A 9947-nucleotide genomic window follows, 5' to 3' on the forward strand; every position below is an offset into this window, starting at 1 on the left:
TATTGGTGGAGAGTCACTCGTCATTAGCAGAGAGTCAACGGCATTTGTGGTGAGTCATGTGGAGAATGATGCATTGAAAAGGGCGAGGAACTAGATGGATTCACAAACCATGCCAGACACACCTGTGAGCTCTGGAACTCCACCTCTGACAGGCAGAGTCAACATACGTGATGGGTTCGTCAGGTCACCCTGACATTTCCATTCCTCTTCTGACAACAAACTTGACAAACTGCTCACCAGGCATAGCAAGGGCCGTCCGGAACGTTACGATGTTCTGCTATTCCAAGGATGTGTAACCGAAGAGAGATACCCATAGTGGACACAGAATACCAACTGGGCTGGATCCCGAGGCAAATGTGGCTTACCAGTGAACCTCTGGGAGTCCATCATTAATACTGTGTCTCAGAAGTTTCTGTCCAAGTTTCTGTCCAAGCATGACAACCTGCATAAGGACCTTGCGACCTAAGAGAACAGAAAACATGGACATAGAAGCTAGCTTGATGAAAACGTTCTACATAGTAAATTACTATAATGTCAACCCAAGGTTTTACATTACAATTATAACTTAATATCACAGACCAGATTTGCCCTAACGATCAAGGGGGCGTTAGAGCACTGATTATGCTTTTGGGTCCCAATGCACTACTGTGTCTCTGACAATGAATGGGCAATATAAACCAAAAAACCCAAAAATTGTACATGACCTTAAATCTAACAAATAAGGAGCAGGTTTCGAACCCTCAAACTTCTCGACCAAAGTCCAACACTCTATCGAGTGTGACCAAATGTATTAATTAGGGTTGGGGCCAATTGGGCTAAAAATACACTATCAAGCATTGGGGCCTCATCTTGATAAATCAATGAGATTATTATTTTCACTGAATTTCCGTTTGGGTATTGTTACACTACAGTTAGAGTGTGGAAATGTTATGCCCTTTAGATATTATGCTGTAGCCTACTCCCGACCATCACGTTGTATAGCGCCATATGTTTCATTCGAACAGAAACTCTGATGAGGGTTTGGTTTTTCATCTCGGAATAGAAACACCATAATATTAATCAAATTAATTAAGCCTAACTTCTTAAAATCAATCCCATAAACTATGTTATTACAAAAAAGGTTTTAAATTCTCTAGTAATGCCATTATGGAAGACTATCAAATGCTTCTCAAAGATGCCCTCTGGTGGTCAAACTAGCACTAACTTGCATTGATGTAAAACATGTCTGACATTTAATATAACATGCCATAGAATGCTGCAGCAGCCCACAAGTTGTACGCTGCAGTGTGCTGCAACTTTTGAAGGAGGAACAGCTGTATGTTTGGTAATGTATTATTGAATTGTGACTGCTTTATATAAAAGTAGCATGTATGTAACATGTGTATGCAAAATGTGCATGTAAAATGTTTATGTAAAAGGTTATGTAAAATGTATGCGTATGTAGCAGAAAAGCAAAATCATTGATATCTGCAAGAACCCTAGCCCTTCTGAATATTCAGTACTATACAAATTGATTTAATCATTTATTTACTAACTAAATAAAAACACAGAATACACATACATGATTTAAAAGTCCCTTGTGGATTGCCACGATATGACGGCTTGTTACACAATGGAAAGGGGGTTTGGAAAGATAAAGAGAGGGAGAGACAGAGAATCAACTTATCATGCATACATTTAGACACTACGCTCACAGTAACCAGAATAGAATCACCCTAACCACCGCTCATTCGGATTAGAAATGCAATGTATATTTATTATCTTTCTCTGTCGTCTCGCTGTTGAAACCAATCGATCCGTCAATGGGTAGTGGATCGAAGTAAGGCGCTGGTTGTCCATCAGAGGTCATAATGTCCTTCTTTGAAGATCTTCTCTGGTGGTGGAGTGTTTGTTGGAACAGTTACTTCAGTTACCAGTACTCCCTGTTCACTCATGACTGCACAGCCAGGCATGACTTCAACACCATCATTAAGTTTGCCGATGACACAACAGTGGTAGATCAGGGAGTACTAGAACAGGGAGTACTGGTGGGGACTGAGCACACACCACTGAGGGGCCCCCGTGTTGAGGATCAGCGTGACAGATGTGTTGTTACCTACCCTTACCACCTGGGGGCGGCCTGTCAGGAAGTCCAGGATCCAGTTGCAGAGGGAAGTGTTTAGTCCCAGGGTCCTTAACTTAGTGATGAGCTTTGAGGGCACTATGGTGTTGAACGCTGAGCTGTAGTCAATGAACAGCATTCTCACATAGGTGTTCCTTTTGTCCAGGTGGGAAAGGGAAGGGTGGAGTGCAATAGTGATTGGGGCGTATGCAAATTGGAGAGGGTCTGGGATAATGGTGTTGATGTGAGTCATGACCAGCCTTTCAAAGCAATTCATGACTGCAGACTTGTTCTTGGGCACAGGGACTATCGTGGTCTGCTTAAAACATGTTGGCATTACAGACTCAGACAGGGAGATGTTGAAAATGTCAGTGAAGAAACTTGTTGGTCAGTGCATGGCAGAGTACACGTCCTGGTAATCCTTCTGGCCCTGCGGCCTTGTGAATGTTGACCTGTTTATTAAAGGTCTTACTCACATCGGCGGCGGAGAGCGTGAACACAGTCGTCAGGAACAGCTGATGCTCTCACCAACAACGATGAGACAGCCTATAGGGAGGAGGTCAGAGCCCTAGCCGTGTGGTGCCAGGACACCAACCGCTCTCTCAACGTTATCAAGACAAAGGAGATGATTGTGGACGACAGGAAAATGAGGACCAAGCACTCCCCCATTCTCATCAACAGGGCTTTAGTGGAGCAGCTTGAGAGCTTCAAGTTCCTTGGTGTCCACATCAACAACAAACTAACTAACATGGTCCAAGCACACCAAGACAGTAGTGAAGAGGATACGAAAAAATCTATTCCCCCTCAGGAGACTGAAAAGATTTGGCATGGGTCCTCAGGTCCTCAAAAGGTTCTACAGCTGCACCATTGAGAGCAACTGCGACCGCAAGGCACTATAGAGGGTAGTGCATACAGCCAAGTACATCAAGACAAAGTCAACGCTGGTCCGACCAATCTGATTCCACGCTTCAAGACTGCTTCGATCACGCGGATTGGGATTTGTTCCGCATTGCGTCCAACAACAACATTGACGATTTCGCTGATTCGGTGAGCGAGTTCATTAGAAAGTGCATCTGCGATGTCGTACCCACAGCAACTATTAAAACATTCCCAAACCAGAAACCGTGGATTGATGGCAGCATTCACGTGGAACTGAACGCGTAAACCACTGCTTTTAACCAGACACAAGAGGTATGTGGCAGGATCTACAGTCAATCACGGAGGATTACAAAAAGAAAACCAGCCCCATGGCGAACCAGGATGTCATGCTCCCAGACAGACTAAATAACTTCTTTGCTCGCTTTGAGGACAATACAGTGCCACTGACATGGCCCGCTACCAAAACTTGCGGACTCTCCTTCACGGCAGCCGACGTGAGTAAAACATTTAAATTTGTTAACCCTCGCAAGGCTGCAGGCCAGACGGCATCCTCAGCCGCGTCCTGAGAGCATGCGCAGACCAGCTGGCTGGTGTCTTTACGGACATATTCAATCAATCCTTATCCCAGTCTGCTGTTCCCACGCTTCAAGAGGGCCACCATTGTTCCTGTTCCCAAGAAAGCGAAGGTAACTGAGCTAAATGACTACCGCCCCATAGCACTCACTTCCGTCATCATGAAGTGCTGAGAGACTAGTCAAGGACCATATCACCTCCACCCTACCTGACACCCTAGACCCACTCCAATTTGCTTATCGCCCCAATAGGTCCACAGACGAGGCAATCACAACCACACTGCCCTAACCCATCTGGACAAGAGGAATACCTATGTGAGAATGCTGTTCATCGACTACAGCTCAGCATTTAACACCATAGTACCCTCCAAACTCGTCATCAAGTTCAAGACCATGGGTCTCGACCCCGCCCTGTGCAACTGGGTACTGGACTTCCTGACGGGCCACCCCCAGGTGGTGAGGGTAGGTAACAACATCTCCACCCCGCTGATCCTCAACACTGGGGCCCCACAAGGGTGCGTTCTGAGCCCTCTCCTGTACTCCCTGTTCACCCACGACTGTGTGGCCATGCACGCCTCCAACTCAATCATCAAGTTTGTGGACGACACTACAGTGGTAGGCTTGATTACCAACAACGACGAGACGGCCTACAGGGATGAGGTGAGGGCCTCAACGTCAACAAAACAAAGGAGATGATTGTGGACTTCAGGAAACAGCAGAGGGGCCACCCCCGTATCCACATCGAGAGGACAGTAGTGGAGAGTGTAGTAAGTTTTAAGTTCCTCGGCGTACACATCAAGGACAAACTGAATTGATCCACCCACACAGACAGCATTGTTAAGAAGGCGCAGCAGTGTCTCTTCAACCTTAGGAGGCTGAAGAAATTCGGCTTGTCACCAAAAGCACTCAAACTTCTACAGATGCACAATCGAGAGCATCCTGCCGGGGTGTATCACTGCCTGGTACGGCAACTGCGCCGCCCACAACCGTAAGGCTCACCAGAGGGTAGTGAGGTCAGCACAACGCATCACCGGGGGCAAACTACCTGCCCTCCAGGACACCTACACCACCCGATGTCACAGGAAGGCCATAAAGATCATCAAGGACAACAACCACCCGAGCCACTGCCTGTTCACCCCGGTATCATCCAGAAGGCGAGGTCAGTACAGGTGCATCAAAGCAGGGACCGAGAGACTGAAAAACAGCTTCTATCTCAAGGCCATCAGACAGTTAAACAATGCAACTTAATATAATGTATACATACCCTACATTACCCATCTCATATGTATATACTGTACTCAATACCGTCTACTGCATCTTTCCTATGCCGTTCTGTACCATCACTCATTCATATATCTTTATGTACATATTCGTCATCCCTTTACACTTGTGTGTATACGGTAGTAGTTGTGGAATTGTTAGGTTAGATTACTCGTTGGTTATTACTGCATTGTCGGAACTAGAAGCACAAGCATTTCGCTACACTTGCATTAACATCTGCTAACCATGTGTCTGTGACAAATACATTTCATTTGATCACTGGGGCCAAGCTTGTAGCTGACTGGTTGCATCAGATGTGCCAAGCTTGTAGCGTCATAACAAAGAAGACTCAAGGTTGTAATCGCTGTCTAAGGTGCTTCAACAAAGTCATGAGTAAAGGGTCTGAACACATATGTAAATGTGATATTCCCCCCAAAAAACAATTGTACAAAATAAAAACAATTGTTTTTCTTTTGCTGTGTCATTAATGTGTGTCGATTGATGAGGGAAAAAAACCAAATACATTTTAAAAATAAGGCTGTAACGTAACAAAATGTGGAAAATGTCAATGGGTCTGAAATCTTTCCGAATGCATTGTAGGCAGATGTGGTGGATTGAGAAACATCCAATGCAAAAAAAGAAGAAGATATCTCTAGCTTAAACTGACACATTTTCTGGGGATTTTTGTATTATGCTAATTCGATATATGTGGGGGCAGCAGCTTCTCTTCCTTAAGGCAGTTTATACAATTTGAAAAACATTACAATTAATTTAGACTGTGTCCTCCCTCTCAGGCCCCTACTCCACCACTACCACATATATACAGTACAAAATCTATGTTTACGTGTGTGTATAGTGCATATGCTATTATGTGTGTGTGTGTGTGTGTGTACATGCGTTTATGTTTGTGTTGCTTCACAGTCCCCGCCGTTCCATAAGGTGTTTATCTGTTTTTTAAATCTAATTTTACTGCTTGCATGAGTTACTTTATGTGGAATAGAGTTCCACATATGCTGAGCACTTATTTGCTGCTTTTCCTTAACTCTGCGGTCCGACTCATCCCAAACATTCTCAATTTGGTTGAGGTCGTGGGATTGTGGAGGTCAGGTCATCTGATGCAGTACTCCCTCACTCTCCTTGCTCAAATAGCCCTGGAAGTGTGATGGGTCATTGTACTGTTGAAAAACAAATAATAGTCCCACTAAGCCCAAACCAGATGGGATGGCGTATCGCTGCAGTATGCTGTGGTAGCCATGCTGGTTAAGTGTGCCTTGAATTCTAAATAAATCACAGACAGTGTCACCAGCAAAGCACCCCCACGCCATAACACCTCCTCCTGCATGCTTCACGGTGGGAACCACACATGCGGAGATCATCCATTCAACCACACCAGTTGGAACCAAAAATCTCCAATTTGGACTCCAGACCAAAGGACAAATTTCTTGTTGGTGTTCTTTAGTAGTTGCTTTGCAGCAATTCAACCATGAAGCCTTGATTCACACAGTCTCCTCTGAACAGTTGATGTTGAGATGTGTCTGTCACTTGAACTCTGTGAAGCATTTATTTGGGCTGGAATTTCTGAAGCTGGTAACCAATGAACTTATCTTCTGCAGCAGAAGGAACTCTGGGTCTTCCATTCCTGTGCCGGTCTTCATGAGAGCCAGTTTCCTCATTGCGCTTGATGGTTTTTGCGACTGCACTTGAAGAAACTTTCAAAGGTCTTGAAATTTTCAAGGTTGTAATGCAACAAAATAGGAAAAACGCTAAGTGGGGTGAATACGTTAGCAAGGCACTGCATGTACACTACCATTCAAAAGTTTGGGGTCACTTAGAAATGTCCTTGTTTTTGAAAGAAAAGCGCATTTCTGTCCATTACAATATCATGAAATTGAACAGAAATACAGTGTAGACATTGTTAATGTTGTAAATGACTTTTGTAGCTGGAAACAGAAGATTTTTATGGAATATCTACATAGGCGTACAGAGGCCCATAATCAGCAACTGTGTTCCAATATCATGTGGTGTTAGCTAATCCAGTTGTATCATTTTAAAAGGCAAATTTATCATTAGAAAACCCTTTTGCAATTGTGTTCGCACAGCTGAAAACTGTTGTGCTGGATTAAATAAGCAGTAAAACTTGCCTTCTTTGAGTATCTGGAGCATCAGCATTTGTGGGTTAGATTACAGGCTCAAAATGGAAAGAAACAAAGCACTTGCTACTGAAACTCATCAGTCTATTCTTGTTTTGAGAAATGAAGGCTATTCCATGCGAGAAATTGCCAAGAAACTGAAGATCTCGTACAATGCTGTGTACTACTCCCTTCACAGAACAGCGCAAACTGGCCCTAAACAGAATAGAAAGAGTGGGAGGCCCCGGTGCACAACTGAGCAAGAGGACAAGTACATTAGAGTGTCTAGTTCTATTTCAAGAAAAAATAAAAACATTATTGATTTCCGTTAGGATGGAACGGAAAATATGGCGCTGTACAACATAACTGTCGGCAGTACAGTACTGGACTATTTAGCAAAAAAATCTCTGTGTTGTGTGGGCAGGGCATGCGGAAGACCGGGGTTAAATTCCCTGACGGGTGGAAGGAGTAGGCTGTCCTTGTAAATAAGAATGTGTTCTTAACTGACTTGTGTAGTTAAATTCAATCTGGAGTCCCTGCGCTCATAAATTCAGAGCAACGTCAGTTTGTAAATTCAGACCGTTTCACTCTCGGAGTGCACACTGGACGTTCGGGCAGAGGAGTAGGGTTGATTTGAGAGTTCTGGCCTTACAATGGCAGTCAAGCACCCAAGCTAATTTTGGCTAGCTTGCTAGCTACTTCCAGACACAAATGAGACCGTTTTACTCGCCCGAGCAGAGCTGGTTAGGCAGTTTTCGTGTAAACCACAGCGTTGTTGACTGTAACTGTGCTGCTGGAAACAATTTAATTGCGCTTTTTGCTGATGTTTACTGACACCGGCCATATTCAATGGGGTTTGAGTGCTCGTAAATTCATTATTCTGTGCTCTGGTACACTCAGATGAGAGTGCTCTGAAATCCGAGTAGATAGCCAGTAGATAGCGAATTTTCGAAAGCACACAAATCTCCATTGAGAATGCACAACAACTATACCATTTAGCTAAGCTAAGAATGATGGCAATAATCAAGTCTATTATATTTCGGTAGTTAGATAGCCTATAGTTAATATACTGGCAAGTTTGATGTATAACTACTAATGTTAGGTAGCTAGCTAACATACCGGTACATACACTGCTCCCAAAAAATTAAGGGAACACTAAAAAAACACATCCTAGATCTGAATGAATGAAATATTCTAGATAGTTGAATGTGCTGACAACAAATCACAAAAATTATCAATGGAAATCAAATTTATCAACCCACGGAGGTCTGGATTTGGAGTGACACTCCAAATGAAAATGGAAAACCACACTACAGGCTGATCCAACTTTAATGTAATGTCCTTAAAACAAGTCCAAATGAGGCTCAGTAGTGTTTGTGGCCTCCACGTGTCTGTATGACCTCCCTACAACGCCTGGGCATGCTCCTGATGAGGTGGCGGATGGTTTCCTGAGGGATCTCCTCCCAGACCTGGACTAAAGCATCTGCCAACTCCTGGACAGTCTGTGGTGCAACACATGGATGGAGCGAGACATGATGTCCCAGATGTGGTCAATTGGATTCAGGTCTGGGGAACGGGCGGGCCAGTCTATAGCATCAATGCCTTCCTCTTGCAGGAACTGCTGACACACTCCAGCCACATGAGGTCTAGCATTGTCTTGCATTAGGAGGAACCCAGGGCCAACCGCACCAGTATATGGTCTCACAAGGGGTCTGAGGATCTCATCTCGGTACCTAATGGCAGTCAGGCTACCTCTGGCGAGCACATGGAGGGCTGTGCGGCCCCCCAAAGAAATGTCACCCCACACCATGAACCACCGCCAAACCGGTCATGCTGGAGGATGTTGCAGGCAGCAGAACGTTCTCCACTGTGTCTCCAGACTCTGTCACGTGCTCAGTGTGAACCTACTTTCATCTGTGAAGAGCACAGGGCGCCAGTGGCGAATTAGCCAATCTTGGTGTTCTCTGGCAAATGCCAAACGTCCTGCGCGGTGTTGGGCTGTAGCACAACCCCCACCTGTGGACGTCGGGCCCTCATACCACCCTCATGGAGTCTGTTTCTGACCGTTTGAGCAGACACATGCACATTTGTGGCCTGCTGGAGGTCATTTTGCAGGGCTCTGGCAGTGCTCCTCCTGCTCCTCCTTGCACAAAGGCAGAGGTAGCTGTCCTGCTGCTGGGCTGTTGCCCTCCTACGGCCTCCTCCACGTCTCCTGATGTACTGGCCTGTCTCCTCGTAGCGCCTCCATGCTCTGGACACTACGCTGACAGACACAGCAAACCTTCTTGCCACAGCTCGCATTGATGTGCCATCCTGGATGAGCTGCACTACCTGAGCCACTTGTGTGGGTTGTAGACTCCGTCTCATGCTACCACTAGAGTGAAAGCACCGCCAGCATTCAAAAGTGACCAAAACATCAGCCAGGAAGCATAGGAACTGAGAAGTGGTCTGTGGTCACCACCTGCAGAACCACTCCTTTATTGGGGGTGCTAATTGCCTACAATTTCCACCTGTTGTCTATTCCATTTGCACAACAGCATGTGAAATTGATTGTCAATCAGTGTTGCTTCCTAAGTGGACAGTTTGATTTCACAGAAGTGTGATTGACTTAGAGTTACATTGTGTTGTTTAAGTGTTCCCTTTATTTTTTTGAGCAGTGTACTTCTGTAATTATATGCTATGTGGTTCGTAAGCACACCTAGCTCGGATATTAGACTATTCTTTAGTAAAGGTTGAATAGACTAATGTTCAGCTATTCCCTAACTGGTCCTCTTACACGCGTCATTCTCCCCGAGTGGCTTGCGGGTGGGTGTGCTGGCAGGATATGGCAGCACCTTCGGTTGTGCATCAAGGCTTCTGCATAGCAAGTTTGTATGAAGGCCTGGTTATTCACAGGCAAATTGTTATATGATATGGAGGTACATTTGTGTCTCTTTGTCGAGAGCAAAACTATTTTCAATCAAGAATAATTGTTCTGAAAGCAAAAATGAGGCTTCAAAGTTGTAA

The sequence above is a fragment of the Oncorhynchus kisutch genome, linkage group LG19 (genome assembly GCF_002021735.2).
Source record: "Oncorhynchus kisutch isolate 150728-3 linkage group LG19, Okis_V2, whole genome shotgun sequence".
Classification (NCBI taxonomy): domain Eukaryota; kingdom Metazoa; phylum Chordata; class Actinopteri; order Salmoniformes; family Salmonidae; genus Oncorhynchus; species Oncorhynchus kisutch.